Raw genomic sequence first — 4,691 nt, 5'->3', positions numbered from 1 at the left:
AGTTTTGGATATTTTTTGTGATTCATTAAGGTACTTTTTTCTCTTTCTCTCAATTGCCTTTTTTTTTTCTTTTATGAACATAATTATGAGATTCATAGAGTATTTTTTTATTTTTTTTTAGAATTTATTTTCTATATAGATTGCATTTATTTGATTCTACTTTATTTTCATCTGAATTGCTTGAACATTCCACTTTGGAAAGAAAGAACCGTAGGGTTTTTGAAAAAAAAAATTAAAAAAGATAGGATTTAAAAGAAAGGAAAAAAAATGTGAAAATGAGAGGGAAAGACTCCAATTTATTTCCAGTTTTCTCTCTTTAAGTTTCTTAAGACCCCAACTTACGTTCAGCCCGAATCGCTTGCAATTTCATCATCGTCTTTCATCTCAAACTCCAATTTCTACTACCTGAGTTAACTGTAATGTTTCATTTCTTTTAGTTATTATTGTCGTCATCGCTTTGTACACCTCAAAGTCAATCTCCGTTAAAGTAGAGTAGCTCCAAAAGAAGGAGAAGACATCAAAACTATTTAGTGTCTAGTCACCTAAAAATACAACCACCTTCACCGTTATATTAAAGAGCTAACAGAACCCTAACAACATGGACCAAAGTAACTATTTTTCCAAAATTTAGAGACTAAAATAGACATTTTTAAAGTTTAAGGACCAAAATAAAATAAGATTCAAAATATAAGTACCAAAATATAAGATTATGAATACCAAACAAGCATAAGAACATTTAGAACACATGAAACAAGTGGTTGTGGATAAATAATCCCTTAAAAGATATAAAAATTAGAATCCAGTTATCTGCGAATCCACAGCTACACTATAAGTACAGATACAACATAAAGCCCTCCAAGATTTTTGAGCATTTTACTCTGTATTCCAAATGATTATGTATCAAGCCCCATCCTAAGACAGTTTAAATTAGCTCTCAGTCAGTAACTCGAGAATGCAAATAACAGCACATCAAGCATCTATAAACCGAATGTCAAAGGTGTGTGGATGTATTTGCCACACATTCAAGGCTGCATACTCCTCCAAACATTCTTTTAATTGAGCTTCGCTGTATCCCTGAGAAGAAAAAGAACCAAAATTTTCAATTTTCAACCATTGGATGCATGCAGTTTTGAGGAAATATGCAGTTAACAAAATGTGGATTTTAGCGAACTTAGAGTGACTTTCTTTGTGAAGCATAGTTGTTGCTAACTAACTTGGACTAAAAATTTCCTTGATGAGACTGCAAGGACAGAATTTAGTAACAAGCGATCACCCTAGATTGCTAGCACGAGAGGAAGGCATTCTCTAGTCTCTAGAGAATATCTACCTCTCATACTAACAGTAATTATAGTTTAAAAGTTCGATTACGAGTTTGGTCACCAGATTTTGAGGTTTATATATGTTAAATCTCTTAATAATAGATCTTTGACAAATTCAAATTTTTTTAAAAAATTAATAGATCTATAAGATATAAATTTGAATTTTGTTTATTGAAATTCTGAAGTTCCAATTTCGTGAGTGTATCCATTACTTTTAAAAGAATTAAAAGTTTAGAGGTTAAGTCTGTAATTTTGAAAGTTCAGAGATTAAATAGACGCAAACCTCAAAGTTAAAAAATCAGATTTATTATTTAACCTATTTTAAATGATTTGCAAGAGAAAAGAAAATAAAAAAACAAAAACAAAGACCTTTGAAATTTTAGGGCTGTCTCCTGTGGGGGGAAGATGAGGAGCTAGTAAAAACTTTATCAAGTATTTATATGAAATTCTAGGATTGCCAAAGTGTAGACAACTATAAGAACAATAATCACAACTGACCTTCCGAGAAATCCAGTTAAGGGCGTGTGCATAGCTCACATTCATTTTATTAGTTCTGGCAGCTTCATCACGCAAGATTGAACAAATATCTGAGATAGCATCAAGACCCATTTTTGACGGTCGTCTGAGTATAGGGAAAATTTTGACATTTGCATTAACCTTAGAGCTTCATCGACATCACTCTGAGCCACGGTCTCAGAGAATCTAAGTCTTGCTAGAGCCTGTGAAGGATGAGGTCCAATTCAAAGTTTCATGAGTTCACCAATCATAAAAAAACATCTATGTGTACCTACTATGACCTGCGTGGTCAGCACTTTTAATGCTGCCAATCCAACTAAGCAGGACAGGGTTCAGCTTGGCCGAAAACATCTCATATAATTGAAATATAAAAAATGCGGGGAAGGAACGTCTTTGCCTCTGCTTGATATTTCAGTCTATGGGGAGCAAAATAAAATATGGAAGAGTAGATAGGGTATTCATATGAATTAAGGCAAGAAATGAATTACAGCTGATATCCGAAGAATGCTCAGTAGAGTTCTCACTGTGGTGTATGACTGGGGAGTGTTAGATTTAGCTTCTTCCTGTCGGATGCTGGAATAGGCACTGGCAATGTACTCCTCCAGATCCTTGGGAACGTAAGGAGACAATCTTTTTGCGGCTGAAATGTAAGCTCTGACCCAAGTACAAATTTAAAAGTGAGAGTTGAAGATATTGAGATCCTCTAAGAATTAGGTCCTAACACTTGCATTTAATACGCAGGTCTACTAGAATCTGAGACTTCCATAATTAAAAAGGTAAATGGAATCAATAGCTCTATGTTAGAAAGATCTCTTGTAGAAATTTGGATGATAACGGCAGTCTTACATAATAAACAGACCTGAAGGAATTCTCGAAATATAAATGTATAGCTTACTGATTGATTTAACAGAAATGGATAAGAAAGCAAAAGATGTATTTTTAATGTAGTTTCAAGCATACATAAGAGCACGCATGAGGATTCTGATTGTTTATTTGTAATTAAACTAAAGAAGACCTCCTTTAGATCAATAAGCCTCACTAAACAGAAATCTTAGTCACCCTCAGAACTACCAGTGAGAAATCACTAGAAGAAAACTAACTTTCCTTGTTAATTCATCCCTGAGATGAACAGTCATTGTCCGGGGAATATGACCTTTTGGAACATACTCAGCTAATTCTTGAAGTTTGGCCTGCAAACCAAATGCCAGAGCGTGCATTAGGACCAATATCGATCGATCAAACTGTGAAATAAAAAAGAAATATTTTTCTGGCAGTGTCTTTGAAGAAGTTAATTGAAAACCTCCTAAAAGAAGTTAATCATAACCAGAATGTTTAAGTACTTGGCTTCGCCATTTGCATCGGCAAAGTTCGCTAGGAATTCCTTTCCGAGCACTGAAAGAGATTACAGGTACTATTGAAATACAGTTTTTCAGGGCCAAAAAAAGGCGATAAACCACAGATATTGCTTACCCTTGTCAGCGGTGAAGTCCAGAAGCTCGGAATCTTTCATGGCTAACATTGCGAAGAAGACGGAGAAGCCGAGAGAGGGAAATGGAGATTCTGAGGAAGCGAATGAGAGCAAAGGATTTGGCGGCAAATGATAAAAGGGGGGTAGTTTTGGCGGGAAAATGAGGTTCATATAAAATAATTATAATAAATAAATAAATGCTCTATTTAAAAAATAACAGAGAAAAATGTTAGTAAAATATTGGAAAAAATAGTGTGGCTGCTGGGATTCGAGCCCAGGTCTCCACGGCCACAACGTGGAATTCTCACCACTAAACTACAGCCACTTTGTTGTTAAATAATTTTTCATTTCTTACATAAAAACTAATTTCTTTTAGCATTGAATGAATTTGGATGCTCTAAGTTGAAGAATTAAGTTGCCTTTCGTTTGATTTGTTCTACAACGCTGAGATGGACACTCAAATAGAAGCATGAAGACTCGAGCTGTTACCTCCTGTGAAGCAGAAAACTGACTGCATGAGTAAAAAAACAGATGAAGTATCCAAGAAGGGAAAAAAGGAAGTTAACATTAGGCCTGAGAGAAGGGTCGCACAGCTTAAGAATTCAATGACACAGATGATATAAATACACGTAATAAAATCATAATTTATCTCCATGAAAAGATTCATTTTATCAAATTTGTTCCTGTTAAAAAAAATGGTAAACATCAACTACTTTACAATTTAGATGACTTGGTATATCTCAAAACCACAGTCTTCGCATGTATAAACTGCCACCTACATCAATGGCTTAACATCTGAACAGCGTGTCACAATACCAGATATCCTCACAAGTTGACCAATATATGACGCTTTGACCTCTCTTATGGTACATGGACGACTCTTTGAAGATGCTCTAATGTAAACTTCACTAAAAGAAGAATGATCGTGCATAAGAAAATTTGGTAAAGACATAATCCCTTTCGAGCATAAAGCCCAAGTCCCACAACGTGGAATTCTCACCACTAAACTATAGCCACCTTGTTGTAAATGAATCCTCGTTTATGAAATTTACACCATTAACTGCGATTAGACCACAACAACAATGGGATAAATTATTAACGACCTGATTGATAATCATTTAGGCTTTAATTGATAATTATTTCGATATCATGTGATAATTATTTCGTTTTTTATTTTGGTTTTTTAAAATTAAATTTATTTCCTTCCCATTTCTTATAGTGATTTGCATCATAATTCAGTCTAAATAGTTTAGTCAATTAATCTCAAATCATTCAAACTCATGATTTGTAGGTCCATAAAGTTATTCTACTAGCTTGTAAAAGATTAAGCCTTAGATTAGAATATTGAGTGAATTTCAAATGTTCAAATTCAATTTAGAGTTTGTATA

At 34.0% G+C, this 4,691-nt stretch overlaps 1 long non-coding RNA gene and 1 other non-coding gene across 3 annotated transcripts; both read right to left on the bottom strand.

The window, feature by feature from the left end:
- Positions 1-758: 758 nt before the first annotated feature.
- LOC120086564 (uncharacterized) lies at positions 759-3,464 on the bottom strand. Of its 2 annotated transcripts, none has more exons than XR_016531898.1 (5): positions 3,306-3,464; positions 2,936-3,025; positions 2,360-2,489; positions 1,818-2,038; positions 759-1,074 (listed from the first exon to the last, which is right to left on the bottom strand). It is a non-coding gene; the product is annotated as an uncharacterized LOC120086564 (long non-coding RNA). The 2 variants fall into 2 exon arrangements; XR_005484253.2 differs by having other exon boundaries at positions 2,324-2,489; positions 3,306-3,442.
- Positions 3,465-3,556: 92 nt separating this feature from the next.
- TRNAH-GUG (transfer RNA histidin (anticodon GUG)) lies at positions 3,557-3,628 on the bottom strand. The gene has a single exon. It is a non-coding gene; the product is annotated as a tRNA-His (tRNA).
- Between the last annotated feature and the right edge of the window lie 1,063 nt (positions 3,629-4,691).

The sequence above is a fragment of the Benincasa hispida genome, chromosome 9 (assembly GCF_027475165.1).
Source record: "Benincasa hispida cultivar pf3 chromosome 9, pf3_genome.v1.1, whole genome shotgun sequence".
NCBI lineage: Eukaryota > Viridiplantae > Streptophyta > Magnoliopsida > Cucurbitales > Cucurbitaceae > Benincasa > Benincasa hispida.
This window is presented reverse-complemented; position numbering and strand designations above follow the sequence as displayed.